The following is a 9,365-nucleotide window of genomic DNA, read 5'->3' as shown; positions in this document are numbered from 1 at the left end:
GGTACCTACACTAAAATCATTTTCTTCTTGAAGAATTGATCCCTTCATTATTAGTTAATGTCCTTCATTATCCTTGATAATTTTCCTTTGAAGTCTGTTCTTTTTGAAATTAATGTAGCAACTCCTGCTTTCTTTTGATTAGTGTTAGCATGGTATATTGTTCTTTATCCACTTCCTTTTATCTGTATATATCTTTATGCCTAAAGTGAGATTCTTGTAGAAAACATGCAACTGAGTCTTGTTTTCTGATTCACTCTGAGTCTGTGTTTTAATTGCTGCATTTAGATCACTACATTCAAAATCATTATCAATATAATTGGATTGCTGTCTATCATATTTGTTACTATTTCCTCTTTGTTGCTTTGTTGTTGTTGTTGTTCCTACTTTTTCTTCCACTTATTTTCTGCATTTTAAGGATTTAATTGAGGATGTTTGTTTGTTTGAGATGGAGTCTCACTCTGTCGCCTAGGCTGGAGTGCAATGGCATGATCTGGGCTCACTGCAACCTCCCCCTCCTGGGTTCAAGCAACTCTTTTGCCTCAGACTCCTGAGTAGCCAGGATTACAGGCACACACCACCATGCCCAACTAATTTTTTTTCTATTTTTAGTAGAGACTGGGTTTCATCATGTTATTCAGACTGGTCTCGAACTCCTGACCTCATGATCCACCCACCTTGGCCTCCCACAGTGCTGGGATTACAGGCATGAGCCTAACTGAGGGTTTGATACAACTGCATTTTCTCTCCTTTCTTAGAATATTAGTTATACTTTCTTTTTTTTTTTTTTTACTTTCTTAGTGATTGCCTTAGAGTCTTTAATTCGAAAAAGAACAACTAATCCAAGCCCTGTGCCACTTTCAAATAACACTATGCCACTTCAAAGGCAGTGAGAGTACCTTCTAATAACAAAATAATTCTAATTCCTTTCTCCCATCCCTTATACCATTGCTGTCATTTACTTCAATTACATGTATATAGAAGCATACACACACAGATGTACAAACACACACACACACACACACACACACACACACACACACACAAGCATACATAGCCAATGATTTTGAATAAACTGTTACCTGTTAGATAAAAAGAAGAATAAATGCTTTTATTTTACCTTATTTTTTAATGTGCTCCCTTTATTTATGTAGATCTCAGTTCTGACTTGTTATTTTCTTTCTAAAGTAGTTTTTCTAACATCCCTTGCAAGAGAGATCTACTAGTAACAAAATTCCCTGAATTTTAATTTTTCTGAAAAAGTCCTTATTTTTCCCTCACTGTTGTAAAATAACTTCATAGGGTATAGGGGTCTAGCTTGGTGATTTCTTTCTGTCAACAACTTAACTATTTCTCTCCACTTTTTTTTTTTCTCCTTCTTCTTTTGTGGTTTCTGAGAAGTCAGAGGTGAATCTTTTTCCTTTGATAGATAAGCTGGGTTTTTTATTCCTTTTACTTTCAGAATTTTCTTCTTTATCTTTGATTTCTTTTGTGTGAAAGTGAAAGGCGTATGTGTAGTTCTTCAGACATTTTTGTTGCTTAGTGTTCTCAGAGCTTCCTGGACCTGTGGTTTAGTGTCTGACATTAATTTGGGGAATTTTTCAGTCAGTATTGTTTCAAATATTTCTTTTTCTCTTTCTTATCCTTCTCGTATTCTTGTTACATATTTTACATCTCTTTTTTAGTTTTCCTACACTTCTTGAATATTCTGTTTTTATCAGGTGTTTTTCTCTTTGCTTTTCAGTTTTGGAGGTTTTTATTGATATATAATCCAACTCAGAGATTGTTTCCTTAGCCACATTCAGTCCACCAATAAGCCCATCAACGGCGTTCTTCCATTTCTGTTACAGTGTTTTAAATCTCTAGTATGTCTTTTAGGTTCCTTAGGATTTCCATCTCTTTTCTTACATTTTCTATCTGTTCTGGCATGCAATCTACTTTCTTATATATATTCCTTAGCATATTAATCATAGTCGTTTTAAATTCCCTCTCTGATAATTCTGCCTTCCCAGTATGTTTGGTTCTAATGCTTGCTGTGTCTCTTCAAATTGTGTTTTGCTTTTTAGTATGGCTTGTAATCTTTTCTTAGTAGCTGGAGATGATGTACTGGGAAGAGGAACTGCTGCTGGTAGGTCTTTAATAATGTAATGGTAAGCTGTGGGGGAAGGGGAAGCATTCTGTGGCCTCATAATTAGGTCTCAGTCTTTGGGCGAGTTTGTACCTCTAGACTGTGAACTTTCCAAGTGTTTCTCATTTTATTTCTCCCTCCTTAGTTGAGACAGAATGGTTGGAGTGGGTGAAAGTTGAGTTTTTTCCTTCTCCCACGGGAATACTAGAGTGGGCTGGAACTGGGTATTTCCCTCTCCCAGGGGGAAGGCTACACAGCTGGGTGGAGTTGGACTCTTTCCCTTTTCCTGGGTCAGTGAGGCTCTGATAAAATCCTAGCACATTAGACTCTGGTTAACTAGCTTCTCCTGAGGGTAGACTTTGTTTAAAAGAACAGAGTGCTCCGGTGTGATCCAAAAATGGTTCCTTCAACCCTCCCCCTTGACAGAAGCACCAAGAGATTTTTCTCTTATATTCACTGTGAGGATCTGGTCAAGCTCCTGCAGGTAATACTCATAGATGTGTGAGGGACCCCTTATGACAGGGTTCCCCTAAGTTTTTGGCTCTCAGGCTTGTTCACACCAAGCCTCCAGTGAGTCACCAATTACAGTTCCAGTTTTCCTACCCCAGCACTGGTTCCCATGAAGGTTTCTATTCCTGTATGTTGTGATTTTTTTGTGTCTGCATATGATGTGTTTCCAATTTGGAAGGCAGAGATTTGTCCTGTGAACTTACCTCTTTTACACATTTGAGAAAAGTTGTTGTCCTGCATTTTTCACTAGTTATTAGGATGGAGCAGCAGCTTTCAAGCTCCTTAAGTATAGAACCAGAAACACAAAGTACTCTTAGACATTTTTACTTTTCTGAGACGGACTCTCGCTCTGTCGCCAGGCTGAAGAGCAGTGGCATGATTTCAGCTCACTGCAACTTCCGCCTCCTGTGTTCAAGTGATTCTCCTGCCTCAGCCTTCCAAGTAGCTGGGGTTACAGGCACACACAACCACACCCGGCTAATTTTTGTATTTTTAGTAGAGACGGGGTTTCACCATGCTGGTCAGGATGGTCTTGATCTCTAGACCTTGTGATCTGCCTTCCTCTGCCTACCAAGGTTCTGGAATTATAGGCTTGAGCCACTGCGCCCAGCAACTCTTAGACTCTTAATAACTCTTTAAATTTGGGGAATTAAACCTGTCTTTACAATCATTCATTATTTTAAAAGGAAGATGAACTAAATACTTAACCTTTAATTGCCTCCATTTATTAACAATATAAAGTCTTTTAATATGGTCCAAAAAAGCAGACCAGTTCAGCCCAACTGCTCAGGGTTTTGTTTGACAGCTGTAAAATAATGAGAGCTATAGCAATGTATATTCTGCAGAGAGAAATCAGCCAAGATTATTCTCTGGGGATATACAGTTATAGGATGTTAATAAAATACTTTGGAGGTTCACATCATTTACATAGAAGCCAAGTAAGTACCATTTATACACTGGCCAAAGGGTCTTATGGCTTGTGGACAGAGGCTTTGGCTACAACCTTTCCACTGGGTCATAGAATTTATGGCTGCTAAAACATCCAAGTCATAAGCAGATGAATTGCATGGTGAGAGTGAAACCAACTGCCCTTTTTGGAAACCTAGAAGCAGTTCTGGCTGTTGAGGTTTGGCTACAGGGCAAATAAAGCTTTATGTTTCTCTAAGATTCTCTGAGACCATCCCTATCAGAACTACTTAGGTGCTTATTGAAAACTGCATACCCCTGGGGCCCCAACACAGGATGCTGAATCAGTGTCTCTGGAGTGGGGCCTGGAAATCAGAGTTTCTGCAAGTTCCATTGAATGATTCTCAACATATGTTAAGATTTGAGATCCTCCGTTAGTGTAGCCAGCTCTCCTTGAAGCAACATGCGGTAGTGCCACCCAGTGGTTTGTTCTCTACAGCTGTGCTCTTGGCTTGGAAGCAGCCTCATGTTTATTGGTTTATATGCTCAAAGATGGCTGACTCAGGCTTTGGGGGAATCCTAGCTGCTACCTGCTAAGCAATGAAACAAGTTGCCACAGGGTCAATTTGATTGAGTTGTTCAGTTGGCCAGAACAAGCCACTGATCAATGAGACTGGCCTGATTATTTAGGGCCATGTGAACAATGGAATCAGACAAAGGCAGGTAATGCAGTTGCCAGGAATTGACTTGTGACAATCTGGGCGACTTTTTAAAAGACTTTATAACATGACCTAATAAGTTACCATCTTCAGTGTATATGTATCACTCTGTCTGAGCAGACTACTGGTGCAAGCCTGTAGCACACTCTCTGTTTCTTTGGCATATTCTGACTCTTCTGCTTAGTTAGATATCTAGACCTCTTTATAATCTGTTTCCCTTTATTGCCTATAAAATTACTTATCCAAGTTCTGGGAATACTGTGTGCTTAGGTAAATAGTTTTTAACACAATGATTACAAACAAAATTTAAACCTCTCAACAGTCAGTCTCCTTCACTCACAGAGATGCATTTGGTGCAGTTCCTGGCCTTTTAGCCGTCATTGTATATCGACATTGTGGGGGCCTTTGGTCATACAGTATACACTTCACTGTCCACTGAAAAATACATGATAAATACGTGAATGTTACATTATTCCTTTTTCTCCTTCAACTTAGGATGGTAATCTCTAGTATAGCTGAATGCATTCGCTGCTGTACTGAAACTTGTATGAATGTGTGTTTATAATATCTTGCTCTATGGAGAGTTTTTCCTCTTTTTTAAAATATTGAGATATTATAAATACAGAAGAGTATACAAAATGTATATTTACATGTTAAAGAATAATGATATGTTAATACTCATTTAACCACCACCAGATTAAGAATCATTAGAATCCTAGAATCCACGTTATCCACCCCCAACACACACACACACAAAACCCTAGTAGCATGATTTTTATGATATGTATGATATATGTATGTGTGTAAACAAATAAACAAAATGTATATATACTGCAGAGTTTGGGGTCCCCAAGACCACCCCCACTTCTGACACTAGTTGCAAGTTTGGGGGTCCTCAAGACTACTTTTAGGTTTGAAGATTTTCTAGAAAGATCACAAAACTCATGAAAGTGCGCATACTTAGCAGTTTTGTTTTATTATAGGGAAAGGATGCAGATTCAAATCACCCAAGGCGAGGGCACATGGGGCAGGATCCAGAACAGTTCACAGAGCCAGGCTTCTAGCAATCCTCTCCCACTGGAGTTTTGCAGACAGTGCTTTCTTCTCCCCTAAACATGAAGTGTGTCTATTTGTATGCCGTATGCCAACCATAGAAGCCCTCCGAGCTCATTGTCCAGAGTTCTTACTGGGGCTCAGTTATGTAATCACCATTGACCTTCTGCAGGGCTGACCTTTGTCACTAGCTTCACCGAAAATTAATTTAATAGTGCATGGCCCAAGGCCACTACCATGAATCACATTGTTAGCATAGCCTATCGGTGCAGTCCAAGGCGCCAAGGCAAATAGTGACACTCATAGCAAACAGGACATTCCAAGGACTTAGCCATGATTTCCCAGGGCCAAGGGAAAAGACCAGAGCTCTCTTTCAGCAAAGTTAATTGTTTACTACATATATATGAATATGTATGTCTATGTGTTTATATCTTTTCATTAAAAATGTAGTTTGTGTCCATTTTTCAACTTTATATAAATTCTTAAGTATTTTTTATATAAGTCACACAAACATGCAGACTTTTTTAGCTACGTGTAAATTAGTCATGTGAATAATTACATATATATTTAAATATTTTTATTTGCTCCTCTTAAGAGCTGTTTTTATTCATTCTTTATTGAGTTAATGAATAAGAATATTTAGATATTCTTATCAAATATTAAGAAGAGTGTTAAGTCTTATGAGGTGAAAAATGGAACTGATGAGTATCTAAAGTACAGCAATGAATTCAGCCTGGAACGTCCAGCACAGATAGCTAAGGATGCCATTTATTCATGCTTATACCCCGCATAGTCTGCTGTGAATGACAGGCCCCAGGACAAAATATAATTCTTTTTATCTTAATGGTCTGAAAAGTTAGCATTCACCTATTTTATTGATCAGCATCAGTTGTTAGGATCTCATCACATTATCTGCCCCCATACCTCCAACCAAGAAGAAATCAATGACTGCCCAGGTCAGGGGTTAGTACACTTTTCTTAAAGGGCCAGGTTGTAAATATTTTAAGATGTGCGGGTCGTACCCTCTGCATTCCAACTACTCACCTACTGCCCTCATAGCAGGAAAGAAGTCACGGACTATATATAAACAAGTGCATGTGGCTGTGCTCCAGAAAAACTTTATTGGTGCACAATGAAATTTTAATTTCATATAATTTTCACATGCCATGAAATAGTGTTGTTCTTTTGATTTTTCTTTTAATTGTTTAAAACAGTAAAAACTATTCTCAGCTCACAAGTCAGAGGCTAGCAGGCTAGATTTGGCCCCAGGGCTACCGCGTGTCAAGTCCTGGCTTAGGTTCATGAATTCAAGGATTCTAGAATGAAGTTGGGATTTTTCATTTACAATAGAATATTAGTCCTCACAGGTCCTAATTCATCAATCTTACACCACTGACAACCATGAAAATGAATTGTATCTCATATAAAATCCATTTTGGAACGGAGTTTGTTTGTATTGCTTAACTAAAAAATAAAAAAGGTTACATGTAGTAAATGGATTTCAGTAAACATTTGACCTAAACAACTGGCTAACGTTCTAGATTTTACCAACTAAGTGAAACAGATTAAGAGATTTTCATAATAATCCTTTGACAGTAAGTCTCTAGACAGAATTTCTGTGGCAGAAGAAGGGCTTGAAGTTTCTTCTTTACCTCTCATTCAGTTGATATGGTAAAATGAAACGTAGCCAACAGATATCAAAATCCTCAAGGTAATAAAGACCAACCCAAGTAAATCTTACTTGCGTAGATGTGGTAGAAATCAAAAATCAATTAATGCAGCAATATCATTTTACTCTGATGGGGAACAAGAAGTCTTCCACAAGTAAATTTCACTTCTGTGTTCACTATAGTTCAGTGAGCATGTGAGAAATTTATAAAAGCAAATGACAAAATTAATCTCAGTTATTATACATTGCTTTACCTTTTTTCTTGAATAAAGAGCAATTTTTTTTAAAAAAATTACATGTTAGCATAGAATTTATTTCTCAAATTTAATTACTTCTTCTTCATTATTTCCTTTTTTTTTTTTTTTTTTTTTTTTTTTGTATTTAGGTCTGCAGAGCTACACAAGGGAGCGGTCCAGCCCATCAGGTAAGAGCTTGCCTCTTGTGCAGACTTACGGTGTTTGAAGAGCAGCTGCTAGAAACTTGAAAGCTGAATGATACCTAGAATTTTTTTTTCTTAAACTGTTTTAAATTCTTAGTCTTCGAAATATATACTTGTTTGATCCTAGTCAAACCATTGCCAACTCCTTTAAGAACAAGGTAGAGGTGGCTTTCTATGAAAGTGCTGACTCTGTTTCCCTGCCTGTATTATGAAGAGAACAAGACCAAAGCAGAAAATGGTGTCGTAGGAAGGTGGAAGGCACATTTTCTTCTTACTTGGCGCTGGCACCTGGGGACAAGTCCAGGTTGTTCTGCTAGTGGGTGTCTGTGGAAGCTGCCCTCCGCCTGCTCCCTGCAGGGTGCTCGTGCGGTGGTTTCATCCTCTCACTTGGATCTGCCTGTTGGACCCTCACAAGGGTTGGGAGTTCCTCATAGGAATAGGTACTCTAGATTCCCTCTTGACAGATGGGATTTTCTTTTTTGAGACCGAGTCTCACTCGGTATACTAAAAATACAAAAGCTGGAGTGCCATGGTGCGATCTTGGCCCACTGCAACCTCCACCTCCAGGGTTCAAGCGATTCTGCCTCAGCCTCCCAAATAGCTGGGGCTGTAGGTGTACACTGCCACGCCCAGCTACTTTTTGTAATTTTAGTAGAGACAGTTTTACCACGTTGGCCAGGATGGTATCGATCTCTTGACCTTATCATCCACCCACCTCGGCCTCCCAAAGTGCTGGGATTACAGGCATGAGACACTGCACCCGGCCGGGATTTTCTTTTTCTTATTTCAGGTACATCTCTCCTTCCCCCTTCCTCTCTGGGTGTTTTTTCAGCCATACGTATGTACTTACACATTTTATAACATGTTATAGTGTGAACTCAAGTGTGTATTTGTATGCATTCAGATATCCTGACAATTTTCTACTTCATAATTTTCACACATACTTTATACTTACTTGTCATATACATGCTTTAAACTCCCAAATGTAAATCTCGAACACAGCATTCCCTCCTCTATTTTATATGCATATAGGTGAATACAAAAGTAAACTGATATATCCAGACAGTAGAATGCTTTTCAGCACTAAAAAGAAGTGTGCTATCAAGCCAGGAAAAGACAGAGAGGAAGGTTAGATGCATGTTGCTGAAAGAAGCATGAAAAGGCTACATTCTGAAGGAGTCCATTTCCCCACCATTCCAGGAAAGCAAAAACTGGAAACAGTAAAAACCCAGGGGCTAGGAGGGAGGGAGGGATGAGTGGGCAGGGCACAGGATTTTTAGGGTGGTGAGACTCTTCTGCATGGTACGGTAATGGTGGATATAGGTTATTAGGCATTTGTCAAACCCATGAATGTCCAAAACCAAGAGCAAGCCTCATGTAAACTGGACACCAGGTGATAATGAATGTTGATGTATGTCTATCGGCTATAACAAATGGACCACTGTGATGGGGATGTTGATAGTTGGGGAGCCTGGGTGTGTGGAGGGGCCGGGGGTCTAAGGAAATTCTGTACCTTACACTCAATTTTTCTGTGAACCTGAACTGGCCTAAAGAATAATATTTGGGTGCTAAACATGAACAAAAAGAAAAGAAAGAGAAAATGAGAAAGAAAAAATAGAAAAGAGAGAGAAAGAGAAAGAGAGAGAGGCACAATGAGAGAGAAAGGAAAGGAAAGGAAGGGAAGGGAGGGAGGGAGGAAGGAAGGAAGCAACGAAGGAAGGAAGGAAGGAAGAAAAAAAAAGAAAGAAAGATAGGTCGTGAAGGTGGTTTATTCGCTTGGCTTTGATTTTCTGCTTTTTGTCGTACCTGGGTTATAAATGTTTCTGTGTTTCTCTTTGTACTTTTTTTCTTCTGGATTTAGTTTACTGTTGAATCTGATCCATTGCCTCTTTGGATGACATTTACATAAGAGCCTGCCTGTTGTTGTATATCAGCATTCCTGGA

The 9,365-nt window shown here is 38.9% G+C and overlaps 1 protein-coding gene across 1 annotated transcript in view; it reads left to right on the top strand.

Moving 5' to 3' along the window:
* The first annotated feature begins 7,390 nt into the window (after positions 1-7,390).
* CELF2 (CUGBP Elav-like family member 2) overlaps positions 7,391-9,365 on the top strand; it is a 641,808-nt gene continuing 639,833 nt past the window's right edge. The window contains exon 1 of the mRNA XM_032258128.1: positions 7,391-7,406. The gene's annotated coding sequence lies outside the window, so the exon portion shown is untranslated. The remainder of the gene's footprint in view (positions 7,407-9,365) is intronic.

The sequence above is a fragment of the Sapajus apella genome, unplaced genomic scaffold (genome assembly GCF_009761245.1).
Source record: "Sapajus apella isolate SASKATOON/1434 unplaced genomic scaffold, GSC_monkey_1.0 scaffold100, whole genome shotgun sequence".
NCBI lineage: Eukaryota > Metazoa > Chordata > Mammalia > Primates > Cebidae > Sapajus > Sapajus apella.
Note: the sequence above shows the minus strand (reverse complement) of the source record. Positions and strands in the feature narration are given on the sequence as shown.